Below are 19,418 nucleotides of genomic sequence, written 5' to 3' on the forward strand. Positions count from 1 at the left end.
CATCGAATTCTTTTCAAACCTTTGTCAAATGTGTGTTGGGCATATTTGCAATTGGTGTGGGTCTCTTTCTGGGTTCTCTCTTCTATTCTATTTATGTGCCTGTTATTCCACAAATACCACACAGTCTAATTTACTGTAGTTATGAAATTAGTCTTGAAATCAGACACATTAATTCCTCCAAATTAATTCTACTTTTTCAAAACTGTTTTAGCTATTCTAGTTCCTTTGCATTTTAATATAAACTTTATAATAATCTCCATCTCAACAAAAATCTTGCCTATATTTTATTTATTTTTAAATTTTAATTCCAATATAGTTAATAGACTGCTATATTAATTTCAGGTGCAAATGTAGTGATTCCACAATTCCACACATGACCCGGTGCCCATCACAAGTTCACTCCTTAAACCCCATCACCTATTTCACCCATCCCCCTACCCACCTCCCCTCTGGTAACTATCAGTTTCCTCTGTATAGTTAACAGTCTGTTTCATGATTTGTCTCATTTTTATTCTTTGCTCATTTTTGATTCTTAAATTCCACATATATGTGAAATCACATGGTATTTGTCTTTTTATGACTCACTTTGCTTAGCATTATACTCTCTAGCTCCATGCTTGTCATTGCAAATGGCAAATTTTGTTCTTCTTTGTGGCTGAATAATATCCCATTATATTTATACACCCCATCTTCTTTATCCATTCATCTAGTGATGGACACTTGCCCTGCTTCCATAATTTGGCTATTGTAAATGATGTTATTATAAAAATAGGGGTGCATGTATCCCTTTGAATTAGTGTTTTTGTATTTTTGGGATAAATATCCTGTAGTGCAATTACTGGATAGTAGGGTAGTTCTATTTTTAACGTTTTGAGGAACCTCCATAATATTTTCCTCAGTGGCTGCACCAGTTTGCATTCCCACAAACATTGCAACAGTGTTCCTTCTTCTTCACATCCTCAACAACACTTGTAGTTTCCTGTGCTGATGATTTTAATCATTCTGACAGTTGTGAGGTGACATCTCATTGTGGTTTTGATTTGTATTTCCCTGATGAGGAGTAATATTGAGCATCTTTTCATGTGTCTGTTGGCTATCTGATGACTTCTTTGGTGAAATGTCTGTTCATGTCTTCTGTCCATATTTTAATTGGATTATTTGTTTTTGGGATGTTGAGTTGTTTAAGTTCTTTATTTATTTTGGATACTAACCCTTTACCATGTATGTCATTTGAAAATATCTTCTCCCATTCCATAGGTTGTCTTTCAGTTTTGTTGATTGTTTCTTTTGTTGTGCAAAAGATTTTTATTTTCATGTAGTTCCAATAGTTTATTTTTGCTTTTATTTCCCTTACCACAGGAGATATATCTAGAAAAATGTTGCTATGGCTGACGTCAGAGACAATACTGCCTGTGCAGTCTTCTAAAATTTTTGTGGTTTCAACTCTCAAATTCAGGTTTTTAATCCATTTTGTGTTTATTTTTGTGTATTGTGTATTTTGTGTTTCATTCTTTTGCATTTAGCTGTCCATTTCTCCCAACACCATTTATTGAAGAGACTTTTCAATTTCCCATTGGATATTCTTTCCTGCTTTTGTTGAAGATTAATTGATTATATAATTGTTGATTCTTTTCTGGATCTTCTTTTCTGTTCCTTTGATCTATGTGTCTATTTTTTGTGCCAGAACCAAACTGTTTTGATTACTATAGCTTTGTAATATAACTTGAAGTCTAGAATTGTAATACCTCAAGCTTTGTTTTCTTTTTCAAAATTGCTTTGGTTATTTGGGGGTCTTTTGTTTCCACATAAATTTTAGGATTTTTGGTCTAGTTTGGTGAAAAATTCTCTTGGTATTTTGATAGGGATTACATTAAATGTGTAGCTTTTTTGAGTAGTATAGACATTATAATAATATTTATTCTTCCAAAGCATGAGCGTGGATCTTTCCATTTCTTTGTGTTGTCTTGAGTATCTTTCATCTGTTTTATTATTTATTTATTTATTTATTATTTATTTATAAATAAATATTTTTTAAACAATTTTTTTCATTTTATTTGAAATAATATATAAGAATATAGTGTGCAAAATTTAGGGGCAACATCATGAAGAAGTGTAATGAACTGAAATCAATTTTACAGCTGTGATTCCTAACCAGAAACACCACTTGGTAAGTAACATGAAAAGCCATGATTGTAGTTCAGAGCAGAAGCAGTTGTCTTGCCAACGTGTGTGCTCTCACCTCAGACAGTTGGAGGAGAAGTAAAGTGCATGTGTTGCACTGCAGGAAGTGCAAAGTCTGCCCCCACCATACACATAGGATGACAAACAAGATATTTAAGATATGTGGCTGAGGAGATATAGAACACAAAGTTAAAAAATACAATGGTGTCAACTGTTAATAGCACCATGACAGTGACTATATCCCAATGCTATTAACTAACTTGACCTGGGCCTGGGCGAGGCCTCCGCCGCAAGTCCTGCATGGGTGCTGCCACCCGGTGCCAGTCTCGGCGTGCCCAGGGGACCCTGTGGCAGGCGGCGTGCATGCACTGGGACGCCAACACCAGGCACATGTTCAGGAGCTCCCGGGTTTGGCACAGATGCTGGGCCATGCGGTGGTCGCTCAAGGAAAGGCCAGCTCCCGGCTTGGTTTCATTCCACTATGTGTACAATACAGATTAATAAGCAGTAAGGAGCCAATGTATAAACAGCAGTTACATATTTTTAAATTCCCCTTTTGTACAATTTAAAATAAAACATGTATACACTCTCCTCTCTTTCTACTGTACTTTAACACCACAGGATATCAATTTTCAAGCCTATATTACCTGAGAGACATATATGAAGTTTGGAAGAAAAATAAGGCAATTTGGTTTACAATGTTGATAGTTTTAGCTTACTTAATGCTCTAATGGAAAAAGCAAATCCTCATTCATATTATTAAATCATTTCAAGACTCAATGCTATCAGTATCTTATGGTCACACGAATTCAGGACAAATGGTGACACCTCGATCTTAAGTCCCTCCGTCAACAGTCAGTGTTTATGCAACTACAGACTTAAGAACATATGCATCCTGGCTTAATGTTGCTGTGAGCCTGAATTGGTTCTTTTCCTTTTCCAACAGTCAGGATTTAGGCGTTTTTGTTCTTCAGCCAAAGCCTTTGCTTCTAACGTATACATCCTTCTCTCTTCATTCTTCATTTTCTTCCACCTGTCACCGAGGATCACGCTTATGGCTCTGTTATCTTTCCCTGGGTACATCTGAGTATATTCAACTCTATATTTTTTGGCAAAAAGCATGAAGGCATTCATTGGTCTTTTGCACTTGTTAGGAGAAGTGGCGCTCACAGTCCCTGAGCTGTGGGTTTTGACAGCTTTAGCATACAAGGAATTGGAAGAGAGCTGTGATGATCCTGGTGAGCCACAGTTTTTACTGAGTCCAGATCTTGCAAAGTCTTGACCTCCAGGCCCTCCACAAGACAAAGATGCACAACGCTGATGAGCCATACTACTTCACACATAGACTGCAGAAGAATCCATAGGTGTGAAGTCATAGCTTTTAAATGTATCAAAAACACCTGAATCATCAAAATTAATGGCATTGGGGTGTCCAGGAGGTAGACATACATCACCAATATGAATCTCACAACATGGGATGCCATGCTGTACCACAGTCAAGCTTGGATAAAATGATGACCAACCTTTATTCTTAACATAGAAAGGGTGGTCCAGCTTACACTCTACAGTAAGTAAACCATCTTCCTCTGTACCGGGATCAAAAGTCAACTTCAGTACAGACTCACCAAATGATACACTTTCTTCATGTGATAACAACTTTAGACCATCAGAACCATAGCCCTTGTGAGTGCCCACTTGGAAATCTTCTTCATTATCACAGCCTTCGGTTCTAGCAAAATCTTCAACATCCTGCCATTCCTTTTTGCTTCCCTTATGAAAGCACAGTCGTGTGCCTTTCAGAAAACAGTGCCAAGCAGTTGAAGGCCAGGAATTGCACCAGCCCAAATCATCATCATCGGAGAGGGAGGACATGCAGAAAATGCCAGATTCTGACTCACTATTTGCCCTTTCGTGTCTGACTGGTGTTTCCTCCTTCCAGTGATGATGAGGGAAGGCTGACTCGCTCTTAGAAGAGGATACAGGTGGAGGGCGTGCATAGGAATGTAAACTTTTGCTAGTAGCTATGATGTGTACAGGAGATGATCTGTTGTAGAACGAGCACTGCATAAGTGGACTCTGTGGGCTGGTGGCAATATTTGCTAATTCTGTTAGCCAGTCCACCTCATTTTCACCATAAGTATTTTCTGATATGTCTGAGGTATTTTGGTTCCAAGATGGTCTTGGATACTCTTGATGTGAAACATCTGAACTTAGCTGGTATATGGCAGATTGGGTAGGATCACTCTGAACAGCTTGAAGTTCAGGAAGGTCATCAAGCTCCATGTGCTCATCACAGGAGTTGTATCCAGGTGAGGATGGCAAGTTTTCATTACACTGCAGCAACTCCAGTGAGTCATTCATTCCTGAAGCTCGCTTGTCCATCACCAGCAGGAGTTTCTGTACTGCATTAGGCATCTGATTTGTCTTCACTTCCCACACCATGTTATGGTGCTCCGACAAACCCGTCGCCATTACCAAGTCTCTATAAATAAATATTTTTAAAATAGGCTTCATGCCCAGTGTGGAGCCCAACCCAGGGCTTGAACTTATGACCCTGAGATCAAGACCTGAGCTGAGATCAAGAATTGGATGCTTAACTGACTGAGCCACTCTGGTGCCCCTTTTCTTCGGTTTTTTAGAGTTTTCAGAGTACAGGTTGTTCACTTCTTTGGTTAGGTTTATTCCTAGGTATCTTATTGTTTTAGGGGCAATTGTCAGTGGGATTGTTTTCTTAATTTCTGCTGCTTAATTATTAGAGTATAGAAATGCAACAGATTTCCGTACATTGATTTTGTATCCTGTGACTTTACTGAATTTGTTTGTCAGTTCTAGCAAATTTTTTGGTGGAGTCTTCTGGGTTTTCTATATGTAGTCTCATGTCATCTGCAAATAGTGAAAGTGTTTCTTCTCTCTCGCCAATTTGGATGACTTTTATTTTTATTGTTGTTGTTGTCTGATTGCTGTGGCTGGGATTTCTAGTACTATGTTGAATAAAAGTTGTGAGAGTAGACATCCTTGTCTTGTTCTTTTGACATATGGCTTTCCCTCTAGCTTTGTTTTGACATCTATTTCCATGATAAATGTTTCTCTCAGGTTTCCCCCATTGAATATAATGTTCACTGTGAGTTTTTCATATATCACCTTTATTATGTTCCGGTATGTCCCCTCTAAACCTACTTTGTTGAGGGTTTTTATCATGAATGGATGTTGTACTTTGTCAAATGCTTTTTCTGCATCTATTGAAATGATCATATGTATTTTATTGATCATATTTTATATTACAAATGATCATATTATTTGTATTTCTGTGGTATTGGTTGTTATTTTTCCTCTTTCATTTGTGATTTTATTTAATTGGGTCTTTTTTCTTTTTGGTAAGTCTAGCTAGAGGTGTATTAATTTTATTAATTTTTTTTCACAGAGTTACCTCTTGGTTTCATTGATTTGTTCTACTGTTCTGTTTTTGGTTTGTTTTTGTTTTTGATTTTAGTTTCTATACCATTATTTCTGCTCTAATCTTTATTATTTCCTTCCTTCTGCTGGTTTGGGATTTTGTTTGTTGTTCTTTTTATAGGTCCCTTAGGTGTAAAGTTCAGTTGTTTATTTGAGATTTTTCTTGCTTCTGAAGTAGGACTGTATTACTATAAACTTCCCTCTTGGAACACTGTTGCTGCATCCCCAAGGTTTTGGACCATTGTGTTTTCTTTTTCATTTGTTTCCATGTTCTTTTTGATTCTTTCTTTGATTTTTGGTTGACCCATCCATTGTGGGTCATTAACCTTCATGCATTTGCTGTCTTCCCAGATTTTTTTCTTGTGGTTGGCTTCTCGTTTCATAGTGCTGTGGCCAGGAAAAATGCATGGTATGACTTCGATCTTTCTGCATTTGTTGAGGGTTGTTTTGTGGCCTAACCTGTGATCTATTCTGGAGACTGCTCCATGTGCACTTGAAAAGAATGTGTATTCTGCTGTTTTAGGATGGAATGTATCTAAATATATTTTGAATATATCTGTTAAGTCCATCTGGTCCAGTGTGTCATTCAAAGTCACTGTTTCCTTGTTGATGTTCTCTTTAGATGATCTGCCTCTTGATGTAAGTGGGGTATTAAACTCTCCTACAATTATTGTATTACTACTGGTTAGTTCCTCTGTGTTTGTTATTAACTCTTTTCTGTATTTGGGTGCTCCCATGTTGGGTGCATAAATATTTACAATTGCTATATCTTCTTGTTGGGTTGTCCCTTTATTATTATATAGTGTTCTTCTTTATCTCTTGCTACAGCCTTTGTTTTAAAGTCTGCTTTGTCTGGTGTAAGTACTTTTACTCTGGCTTTCTTTTGATATCTATTTCCATGATAAATGTTTCTCCGTCCCCTCACTTTCAATCTGCAGGTGACTCTAGGTCTGAAATGAGTCTCTTATAGGCAGCATAAAGATGGGTCTTGTTTTTTTATCCACTCTGTCACTCTGTGTTTTTTGATTGGAGCATTTAATCCATTTACGTTCAAAGTAATTATCAATAGATACGTATTTATTGTCACAAGTGTTTTGTGCTTATTTTTGTAGCTTTTTTCCTGATTCTTTCTTCTCTTTCTCTCTTTCATGGTTGGCTGGTTTTCTTTAGTGATATACTTGGATTCCTTTCTCTTTATTCTTTACATATCTATTAATGGTTTTTTATTTGTGATTACCATTAGGTTTGTATATAACATCTGCATTTGGCAGTCTATGTTCAGTTGATGGTCACTTAAGTTTGAACCCATTCTTTACTCCTCCCCTAACCCCACACATTTTAGGTATATGGTGTCACATTTTACATCATTTTATTTTGTCAATCCCTTGACTGATTTTTTACATAAATACTTACTTTTACTGCTTTTGTGTTTCCTACATTTCATACTCTTCCTTTCCATTTGAAGAGTCCCCTTTAATATTTTTTGTAGGGTTGGTTTAGTGTTATGAACTCCTTCAGTTTCTGTTTGTCTGGGAAAGTCTTTATCTCTCCTTCTATTCTGAATGATAGCCTTGCTGGATAGAGTATTCTTGGCTGCAGATTTTTCCCTTTCAGCCCTTGACTATATCACTCTCTTCTGGCTTGTAAAGTTTCTGCTGAAGAATCCATTGAAAAGGTTATCCTTGTATGTAACTGTCTTCTGTTTCTCTTGCTGATTTAAATTTTTTTTATCACTGTTTTTTTCCATTTTGAATACTATGTTTCCTGGTGTGGACCTCCTTTGGTTGATTTTGTTGGGGGATCTACATGCCTCTTGAATTTGGATATCTATTTTCTTCCCAGATTAGGGAAGTTTTCAACTATTACTTCTTCAAATAAATGTTCTGTCCCCTTTTCTCTCTCTTTTCCTTCTGAGATCCCTATATGTGAATGTTATTATGCTTGATGGAGTCATTAAATTCCCTAATTCTCTCCTTGTTTTGCACAATTCTTTTTCTCTCATTTGCTCAGCTTGATTACTTTCCATTACTCTGTATTCTAGTTCTTTAATAGTTCCTTGGCTTCTGTCAGCCTGCTATTCATTCTATCAACTGTATTCTTAATATCATTTATTGTCACCTTTTTCTCTTTTCTAATGCATGCACTTAATTCTGTAAATTTCCACTCATCACTGCTTTAACTGCTTTCCATAAATTGTGATACAATGTATTTTTAGCTTTATTCAGATCTATGTATATTTTTATTTCACTTTAGACTTCCTGTTTGATCCTTGGATTACTTAGATGTACATTGTTTAGTTTCCAAGTGTTTGGAGGTTTTCCTATTATCTTTCTGTTAATGCTTTCTAGTTTGATTCTATTGTGGTTATAGACATACTCTGTATGATTCCAATTCTTTTACCTTTGGTGAGGTTTGCTTTATCACACAAGATATGGTCTGTCTAGCTATATATTCTGTGGGCACTTGAAAAGAACACATATTCTTCTTACGTTGGGTGGCTTACTCTATAAATGTTGATTAGACCCTCTTGTTTTATGATGTTTTGAGTTTGTGTGTATCCTTGCTGATTTTCTGCTAGTTGTTCTATCAGTTGTTGCCAGAGGGATGTTGAAGCCATCAACTGTAATAATAGATTTATTTAATTCTCCTTTCAGTTCCATCAGTTTTCACTTCATATATATTTTATAGCTCTGTTGTTTGGTGCATTCACATTTAAAATTGCTGTATCTTCTTGGTAGATTGAAACATCATTATATTACCCTGTCTCTGGCAATTTTCTTTGCTCTGAAGTCCACTCTAGCTGATGTTAATGTAGCCATTCTTCCTTTCTTTTGATTAACTTTTGCATGATATATCTTTCCCATTTTTTTTCAACTTATCTATATGGTTGAATTAAGTAACATATAATTGATTCATCTTTTTTAATCCACTCTACCAATCTTTATCTTTTAATTAATATCTTTAAAGCATGTGCATTTCATGTAATTATTAATATGCTAAGGCTTAAGTCTGCCATTTTATGTTTTGTTTTCTTGGGTTTTTTCTGTTTGTTTGTTTTCTGCTCTAGGACTTACATTATATACACATAATTTATCTTACTTTACTGGTGCAATGATTTTACCAGTTTAAGTGAAGTTTAGACACCATACCTTCTTTACATCCCTTTACCCTCCCCAGTTTGTAATAAACTTGCTTTAGTAATTCCATTATATACATTTGGAACTGCATCAGACAGTATTATTATTTTTACATCCATCATCAAATATAATTTCAAAAAATAAAGAGGAGAGGGAAAATCTATTGTATTTTCCCATATTTTTGTTAATGGCTTACTTCCTTTCTCCTGTTGCCTATAATTTCTTTTTTTATTCTCTTCGTTTAGAGATACTCCTTTAGCCATTTTTTTAGAGTAGGTCTAGTGGTAACAAATTTTATTAGCTTTCCTTCATCTGAAAATGTCTTGGTTACTGCTTCCTTTTTTAAGCTTATTTTTGCCAAATACAGGGTTATTTAGCTCCTTCAGCACTTGAAAAATGTGTGCCACTTATACCTGACCTCCATGGTTTCTGATGAGTAATCCAGTGTCACTTAAGTTTTTGATTTTTTTTGTTTTAAATAAAGTATAATTTTTCTTTCACTAATTTCAGGATTTCTTTTTATTTTCAGTTTTCAGAAATTTTACTATGATGTGTCCTAGTTTGCCTTTCTTTGCATGTATTCTGCTTTTGGATTTCTTAGCTTCTTAATGTGTAGATTTATGTCTGTAGCTTAATTGTGATGTTTTCAACACCCCCCCCCTTTTTTGAGTACTTTTTCATACTTACTCTCCTTCTCTTTTGCTTCTTGGTCTTCAGTGATACGAATGAGCTCTTTTGTAATAGACCCATAAATCTCTGAAAATCTGATCATTTTTCTTTCAGTCTATTTTCTCTCTGTTCTTTTCTGATTGTATAATTTTTATTGTTCTATGTTAAATTTCATGATTCTTTTTTCTGTCCCCTCCATTCAGTTGTTGAACCCATCAGTGAGTTTTTTGTTTACATTTTAGTCATTCTGTTTTTCATTTTAATTACTCATTACTGTCCAGGGGAAATGAAAGTCCCATCTCAACATTCTCTGAAACCACCTTGGTTGAAGGTGGGGGATTCTTACTGTAGCCTGGCAGGAGTGGAAGTGAAGGCTCCCCACTCATCTTTGTTGGCATGAGTGGGGCTGGGTCCACTATTTTATCCATTGTGTTTATCTAAAGTAAAGCAATTATTGTTAAAAAAAAGTATTCTGTTTTGCTAGGTTGAACTTTTATTGGTCTTTTAGTTAGAAAGAGCATGCTTTTGTGGTGTTTTCAAATGTTTCTCAGTTGCTGGCTTTTTCAGCTCCAAGTCTGGACCATATGAGGTGAATAGATACCTCAAGGAACTTACCCCCAAGCCATTCTTTGTGTCCTGATGCCCTAAGTGTCGGCCTTCTTCTATTTTTCACAGTCTTATGCTGTTTTATGATAATATCCAAGGATTTTAGCTAACCTAGCAATAGAAATATGAGTAAGTATGTCTCTTGCATCTTTGCAGAAGTGAGATCTCTGAGATAATTTTTTTTTTTCTCAGCTCAGTCTGTTCTCATCAAGAGAAGTTTGGGTTTTAATAGAAAATGGGTTTGCTTTTCTGTTTTTATTCTCAGTGACCAGAAATTTTATTTTTGTGCAAGGGTAGGACTAATACATTTGGAACTATGGATCACAGATAAAATTAAAAGGTATGTCATATTTTCCTTTCTATTAAAGGTTTAGATAATTTGTCCATTAAAGAAGACTATACTTGAGAAGTAATTTTATCCTCCCATTTTCCTGTCTGCCTCTTACCCAGATGTAGAATGGCATTCCTTTCCAAATATAGAAACTATAAGAGTTGATAAAATCTGCCTTCTTGGACATTCCCCAGCCCAACAGAGAAAGAATCATATTCCTGAAGTAGAAGAAAAGCATATATTATTGGCAAACTTATTTGCACTTGTGGTTAGGGAACACTGCACTATAAAAAAATAAAAATAATTTTGCCAATAATATATGATCCTGTTCCACTTCAGAAATATGAGAGCTGGAATTCAATTGCTGCATGCTTGGAGCAGAAGATGGAAATTTTTATATTTTGGAGAAGAAAATATTACAAATACTTTTTGAGAATTATGGTTTGCAAAATTATGTGGTTTATCCAAGTTTTAAAAAAACTCACCCATATGGTACTAAAATTTTTATTCTAATGTGATAGTTTGCCCCATAAGAATTAGGAACATATGAAATGCAAATTTTTCAGGATTTGAACACAGGAGCCATAAGATGAAGAAAAGCTAGCAATAATTTTTCATTTGATAACACAGTGGGTTAAAAATAATATATTAAAATTCCTTTAGCCTCATCCTGAATTTTCTGGTGCACCAAAGCTCTTGGGCCTCCCCCCACAACTGTCAATCCTCTGGGTTTTACATATATTTATTATCAACCTGAACTTTGAAAGCGCTTGAGATATTTACTCCTGTGTTCAAGTATATCCTGAGCTTGGAAGGGGGCAGACAGACCTGGACTCAAATGCTAGTTTGGCCATTACTGCCTGTATGACAATTGGGTAAAGTATTAATCTTACCACATTTCTATTTCTTTACTTATAAACTAGAAATAGTAATATTATCTCCTTATAATAGTAATAATTCTTATACAGGCATATTCCAATATCAGATGCATATATGCTCATTATTATAATTTTTACTATACTGAGATATCACAATGTATAAGGCAGAATATATTGGACTATGTGTGTACAGTGTCAGAATTTCTCATGTTATCAAACTTCTTTTGATCATGCCTCCTCAGACTTCTTGTGCATAGAGCTCTCTGGCTGAATATAAATTACTATCTGCATTCTCCATCTGCATTCACCCAAATGCACAGAAGCTCTACTATATACCTGAATGAAGTGTATGGAGTTCTTATGTTCTCAGTTTATAAGTACTTACTAAGCATCTACTTTGTGCAAGAAGGCTCTGGCCCCTGGTTATATAGCAGTAAACCAGACCCACAGATGGGCTTTCTAGGTTTTTCTCCTGCCTGTTGGGTCAGGTTAGGTTTTCAGGTGAGCAGGAACTTCTGGAATACAGGTGGGTTGAGAAATATAGTTGTTAGGAATAAGACCTGGGTTATAAAAACCCATATGGAAAAGAGTGTGGTTAGTTTTCGGGTTAATTACACAAGAAAAGAGAGATAAAAAGAAGAGAAAATACATTTAAAACCATGGGTTAGACACTGAAGCAAGGTGCATAGCAGCAGAAAAACAGCTCCCACCATCACAGCAGATTTCTCATTCCTGTAATTTTGTGCTGAACACATACTAATCTGAACCTAACAGATCTTGTACCCAGGAGTCCATGAGGAAATCATTTTGTTAAAGGCTTTTTATTTCCCCATATTCCATGCTCTCTTTAATGTGATTTTTAAAATTTTTACTTTCAAATTATACCTATAAATCCTATTTAAATTTGCTTTATATTAAACATTTTGTCTAATTATGGCAGTAATAAAAAGGAATTACACTACTCATACCTATTTCCATAAGAATTTTGAGTGTAATATGTTATTTTATCCTAACTATGCACCTGTGTGAGTTTTTTTTAAATAATGTGCCAGAGGTTTAATAACAAAAAAATAGCATTCTTGTCAGATACGGATAAAAAAGGGAAAATAGAAACCATGTCACTTGGGGAATACTTCTTTTATTAGATGAAAATACTATACTGCTGATTTTTTATGTAGAAATACCATCTGAATATTAAATTATTCTGATAGTGGTCTTTTATTCCTCTCTGGTTTAAAGACATCATCCTTATAATTTACATCTCCCTCTTCCACACACATTGCCCACCTTTCCCACCAAAATTATTTACTTCCTTATACAGGTCATTTTAGTATTTCATGAAGTCATGTGACATTTTCTCCAAACTTCCCACATTGCTTATGCACCTACCAAGGATTTAAAAAAATTATTTCTTCTACTCCTCTCTGTTCTCCTCCTCTCCTATTCCCCTTCTCACTCCTCCTTCTGCTTCTTCTTTCCTTTAAAATTTATGTTAATCAATGGAACTTAATTTTCATAACTTAAAGAAAAAAATAATACTAAAAGATTTTAAAAAGAAAAATAGAGCTGCTTCATGCTCTACCTTGCCTGACTTGAGTCCACTTTCCATTCTCTACATTGTTACTTATCTTCCCGTTCCTAAAATATGTTTATATGAAAATTTCTGGATTAGTCATTGTAAGACAGTACATATTAGTGCCTACCAGAAATGACTAGAATTTAGTTTTCTACTAACTGCCCTCCCCTGTGTATTCTCCACCCCCATTGTCCCCAAACAATTACAAAACAAAATTTGATTAAATATATATTCCCTGCTTACATGTTATAATCATGTGATTACTGAACTCCGCAGAATGTCCTAGTGTGATTTGCTCAATTTTGGGGGGAGGGAAATAGAAATTCTGTTTGTTCTAGGAGGTAAATACTTCCTTTAAAAAACATAATGTCATATCCTGACATCACAGTGTTTTATCAGTAATTCTGACTGAATCATAAAATCCTCTCTAGGTTTGAGTTCTTCAACAGCCACCTTTGGCCATCTTCCTCAGATTGCTCTCCCTACATCTGCTCATGGAACTGCTCACTGGCTGTGGACCTGGAGTTTCCCTACACCATTATCCTAGGAAGCCCCTTCTTCTTTTTCTTGTGTCTAGACCAGTCCTTCCCAGTCTTAGGCATTCTCTTCCCTTATTTTGGGGGAACACATTCTCCAAGAACTTCCTGAAGAATGTTTCATAGAAGGAAACTTTTTAGAAACCTTGAATATCTGAAAGTTTCTTTACCTTCACTCTCCTAGGTTGGAAATAATTTCCCCTCAGAGTTGTGCAAGCATTAATCTATTGCTGGCTAGATTCTGTTATTGCATGTGGATGGATTCTATCTCAACCTTATTTATGCTCATTTGATTGTGACTACTTTTTGCCTCAACCCCTTTACTCCTTGCCACAATCAGAAAGTTTCTTTTCCTCTTCAAATTTTGGAATTTTATGATGATGTGTTTAAATACAAGTATTATCTGTTTGTTTGTTTTTTTTCCTTTCATTATGCTAGGCACTAGGCAAATCTTAACTACCTGGAAGGTCAAGCCTTTAGATAATAAAAATTTGTCTCCTATTATTCCTTTTTTAAATATACCCGCTGTAGTTTTAAAGTATTAAGCCTAATGCTAGTCTAACATGCTTTTACACATTAAGTGTACAAACAATTGTATCTTAATGAAAGAATATGTTACTTGAAAGACACATTATATGAGTAGAGTTTCACTGAGTCAGTAACAGGTATACTCTAAAGTGCTTCTACACATACATTTACAAATACTTATAATGAATAAATATGTTACATGAAAGAAGTTATATACACAGTGTATTGCAATGAGTTGAGCATCTGGTTATTCCCATATAATTCTACATGTATGTTTACATTTTAATGAAAGAAAATGTTACTTGAAAAAAGGTTTATACACAGTACAGTTTCCATGAGTTAAACATGTGGCTATTCCCATATGGTTCTACCCATATGTTTACAAACACTTATAATAAAAAATAAAGATGTTACTTGAAAGATGCATTATACACAGAGTAGTTTTAATGAGTTAAGCATAATGGTACTCCTATATGCTTCTACACAAGAGTTTACATACCGTATCTTAATGAATGAAAATGTCATTTGAAACACATATTATACAAAGTGTAGTTTCAATGAGTTGAGCATAGGGCTATTCGCATATGCTTCTACACATAAGTTTACATAGACTTCTATCTTAATGAAGAAGATGTTATTTGAAGAACATAATGTATACATTGTAGTTCTAGTGAATTAAGCCTACTGCTATATCCATTTGCTTCTACACAGAACTTTACACTTTTTTAAAGTTTTTATTTAAATTCCAGTTAACATACAGTGTAAAATTATTTCAAGTGTACAATATAGTGGCTCAACACTTTTATACAACACCCAGTGATCATCATAACAGGTGAACTCCTTAATCCCCATCACCCAATTAACCTATCCTCCCAACCACCTCCATTCTGGTAAGCATCAGTTTATTCTCTATAGTTAAGAGTCTGTTTCTTGGTTTGTCTCTCTCTCTTTTTCACCTTTGCTCATTTATTTTGTTTCTTAAATTCCACATATGAGTGAAATCATATGGTATCTGTCTTTCTCTGACAGATTTATTTCACTTAGCATAATACTCTCTAGTTCCATCCATGTCATTGCAAATGGCAAGACTTCTTTCTTTTACAGCTAAGTAATATTCTTGTGTGTGTGTGTGTGTGTGTGTGTGTGTGTGTGTACATATATAACACTTCTTCTTTATCAGTTCATCAGCCAATGGGCATGTGAGCTGTTTCCATAATTTGGCTATTATAGGTAATGCTGCTATAAACATCTGGGTACCTGTATCCCTTTAAAATAGTATTTTAATATTCTTTGGGTTATAAATACCTAGTAGTGCAATTGCTGGATCAGAGAGTAGTTTTATTTTTAACTTTTTGAGGAAACTCCATACCATTTTCCACAGTGGCTGCAATGGTTTGCATTCCCACCAACACTGCAAGAGGATTTCCCTTTCTCCACATCCTCACCAATACCTGTTCTTTCGTCTATTGTCCATTGTAGCCCATTCGGACAGGTATGAGGTGATATTGCATTGTAGTTTTGATTTTCATTTCCCTGATGATCAGTGATATTGAGCTTCTTTCATGTGTCTGCCGGCCATTTGTATGTCTTCTTTTGAAAAGTGTCTATTCATGTCTTCTGCTCATTTTTAAATTGGCATATATGTTTTTTGGGTGTTGAGTCACATAAGGTCTTTATATATTTTTGATATTAACTTTTTATCAGATATGCCATTTGCAAATATCTTCTCCCATTCCATTGGTTGCCTTTTAGTTTTGTTGATTGTTTCCCTCACTGTGTAGAAGCTTTTTGTCTTGATGAAGTCCCAACAGTTTATTTTTGCCTTTGTTTCCCTTACCTCAGGAGACATATCTAGAAAGAAGTTGTTATGGCCGATGTCAAAGAAGTTACTACATGTTCTCTTCTAGGATTTTTAATGATTTCAGGTCTCACAACTAGGTCTTTAATGATATTTGTGTATATGGTGTAAGAAAATGGTCCAGTTTCATTCTTTTTGCATGTGCTGTCCAGTTTTTCCAACACCATTTATTGAAAAGACTGTCTTTTTTCCCATTGGATATTCTTTCCTGCTTTACTGAAGACTAATTGATGATATAATTGTGGGTTCATTTCTGGGTTTTCTATTCTGTTCTATTGATCTATGTGTCTATTTTTTTGCCAGTACCATACTACATACTACAGCTTTTTAAAATAACTTGAAGTCTGGAATTGTGATACCTCCAGGTTTGCTTTGCTTTTTCAAGATTGCTTTGGCGATTTGGGGTATTTTGTGGTTCCATACAAATTTTAGGATTGTTTGTTCTAGCTCCATGAAAAATGCTGTTGATATTTGGATAGGGATTGCATTAAATATGTAGATTGCTTCGGGTAGTATACACATTTTAACAATATTTGTTCTTCTAATCCATGAGCATGGAAAGTCTTTCCATTTCTTTGCGTCCTCTTCAACTTCTTTCATCAGTGTTTTACAGTTTTCAGAATATAGGTCTTTCACCTCTTTGTTAGGTTTATTCTTAGGTATCTTATTGTTTTGAATGCAATTGTAAATGCAATTGATTCCTTAATTTTTCTTTCCACTGTTTCATTATTGGTGTCCAGAAAACACAAGAGATTTCTGTACATTTATTTTGTATCCTAGCACTTTACTGAATTTGTGCATCAGTTCTAGTAGTTTTTAGCAGAATCTTTCTGGTTTCTATATATATAGTATCATGTCATCTACAAATATTGAAAGTTTAACTTCTTCCTCGCCAATTTGGATGCTTTTTATTTCTTTTTCTTGTCTGATTTCTATGGCTAGGACTTCCAGTACTATGTTAAATAAAAGTGGAGAGAGTGGACATCCCTGTTTGCTCCTGACCATAGAGAAAAAGCTCTCAGTTTTTCTCCATTGAAGATGAGATTAGCTGTGGGTTTTTCACATATGGTCTTTATTATGTTGAGGTATGTTCCCTCTAAACCTACTTTGTTGAAGGTTTCTATCATAATTGTCAAATGATTTTTCTGCATCTATTGAAATGATCATATATTTCTTATCCTTACTTTTATTAATGTGATGTATTACATTGAGAGATTTGTGAATATTGAACCACCTTTGCAACCCAGGAATAAATCCCACTTGATCATGGTGAATGATTCTAGTAGTTTTTCGAGAATTTTTGCATCAGGGGTATTGGCCAGTAGTTTTCTTTTGTTGTGGAGCCTTCACCTGGTTTTGGTATCAGAGTAATGCTGGCATCATAGAATGAACTTTGAAGTTTTCCTTCCCTTTCTAGGCTTTTGGAATAATTTGAGTAGAATAGGTATCAGTTCTTTAAATGTTTAGTAGAATTCACCTGTGATGCCATCTGGTCTTGGACTTTTTTTTGTTTGGAGTTTTTTGATTATTGATTAAATTTCTTTGCTAATTATCCATCTGTGCAAATTTTCTATTTCTTATTGTTTCAGTTTTGTGAGTTTATATGCTTCTAGGAATTTATCCATTTCTTCCAAGTTTTCCAATGTTTTGGCATATAGTTTTTCATAATATTCTCTAAGAATTGTTTGTATTTTGGTGGTGTTGGTTGTTATTTCTCTTCTTTCATTTGTGATTTTCTTTATTTGGGTCTTTTTTCTTTTTGATAAGTCTGGCTAAAGGTTTATCAACTTTTTAAATTTTTTCAAAGAACCAGGTCTTGGTTTCATAGATCACTTTTATTGTTGTTGTTTTTTAAATTTTCTATATCTTTTATTTCTGCTATAATCTTTATTATTTCCTTCCCTCTGCTGGCTTTAGGCTTCATTTGTTGTTCTTTTTCCAGCTCCTTTAGGTCTTTAGGTATAAAGTCAAGTTGTTTATTTGAGGGTTTTTTTGTTTTGTTTTGTTTTGTTTTGCTTGGTGAAGTAGGCCTGTATTGCTATCCTTGCCTCTTAGGATGGTTTTTGCTGCATCCCAAAGGTTTTCGACTATTGTGTTTTCAGTTTCATTTGTTTCCATGTACTTTTTGATTTATTCTTTGATTTCCTGGTTGGTGCACTCATTGTTTAGTAGCATGTTGTTTAACTTCCATATATTTGTGGTCTTTCCAGACTTTTTCCTGTTGTTGACTTCAGTTTTATAACATTGTGGTCAGAAAAGGTGTGTGGTATGACTTCGATGTTGAGGCTTCTTTTGTGGCTTAATATGTGATCTGTTCTGGAGACTGTTCCATGTGCACTTGAAAAGAATGTGTATTCTGCTGTTTTAGGATGAAATGTTCTGAATATATCTGTTAAGTCCATCTGGTCCAGTGTGTAATTCAAAGCCGTTGTTTCCTTGATGTCCTGTTTAGATGATCTGTCTGTTGATGCAAGTGGAGTGTTAAAGTCCCATAATATTACTGTGTTATTATCAATTCATTCCTTTACGTTTGTTATCAACTGTTTTATATATTTGGGTGCTCCCATGTTGGATGCATAACTATCTACGATTGTTATATCTTCTTGTTGGATTGTCCCTTTTGTGATTATATAGTGCCTTTCTTTGTCTCTTCTTACAGTCTGTGTTTTAAAATCTATTTTCTCTGATAGAAGTATTGCTACTCTGGTTTTCTTTTGACGCCTGTTTGCATGACAAATGTTTCCTCATGGCCTCACTTTCAATCTGCATGTGTCTTTAGGTCTAAGGTGAGCTTCTTATAGGCAGCATATAGATGGGTCTTATTTTTTTTTAACCATTCTGAAACCCTTTATCTTTTGATTGAAGCATTTAGTTCATTTACATTGAAAGTAATTATTGATAGATATGTATTTATTGCCATTTTATTACTTGTTTTACTTTCTGGAGATTTTCTCTGATGATTTCTTATTTTTGTCTCTTTTGGTCTCTCCTTTGCACTCAAAGAGTCCCCTTTGATATTTCTTGCAGGGTTGATTTAGTGGTCCTTTAGTTTTTGCTTGTCTGGGAAACTCTTTATCTCTCCTATTCTGAATAATAGCTTGCTGGATCAAGTATTCTTCCTATTTAGCACTTTGAATATATCATGCCACCCTTTTCTGGATTGCTACATTTCTGTTGAGAAACGTCCAACTAGCCTTATGTGTTTTCCCTTGTAAATTAAGGACTTCATTTTTCTTGCTGTTTTTAAGATGTTTTCTTTACTAGGGGTGCCTGGGTGGCTCAGTCGGTTAAGCATCTGCCTTCAGCTCAGGTCATGATCCCAGGGTCCTGGGATCAAGCCCCACATCAGGCTCCCTGCTCTGCGGGAAGCCTGCTTCTCCCTCTCCCACTCCCCCTGCTTGTGTTCCCTCTCTCACACTCTCTGTCAAATAAATAAATAAGATCTTTAAAAAAAGATGTTTTCTTTATTAATATATTTTGCAAATTTAATTGCCATATGTCTTGGTATTGGCCTGTTTTTTATTTTGATGGGAGTTCTTTTTGTCCCCTGGATCTGGATGTGTATTTCCTTCCCCAGATTAGAGAAGTTTGGCACTATTATTTCTTCAAATAAATTTTCTGCCCCCTTTTCTCTCTTCTTCTTCTTCTGGGACTCCTATAATATG

At 35.0% G+C, this 19,418-nt stretch overlaps 1 protein-coding gene and 1 pseudogene across 1 annotated transcript in view; one reads left to right on the forward strand and one right to left on the reverse strand.

Annotated features, from left to right (window-relative positions):
* GABRG3 (gamma-aminobutyric acid type A receptor subunit gamma3) overlaps window positions 1-19,418 on the forward strand; it is a 748,674-nt gene that overhangs the window by 215,910 nt on the left and 513,346 nt on the right. The gene's annotated exons all lie outside the window — the stretch shown is intronic.
* On the reverse strand, window positions 2,656-4,657 carry LOC114196526 (HMG box-containing protein 1 pseudogene; annotated as a pseudogene).

The sequence above is a fragment of the Eumetopias jubatus genome, unplaced genomic scaffold (assembly GCF_037043125.1).
Source record: "Eumetopias jubatus isolate StellerSeaLion01/CBP00866 unplaced genomic scaffold, mEumJub1_p1.0 scaffold_7, whole genome shotgun sequence".
NCBI lineage: Eukaryota > Metazoa > Chordata > Mammalia > Carnivora > Otariidae > Eumetopias > Eumetopias jubatus.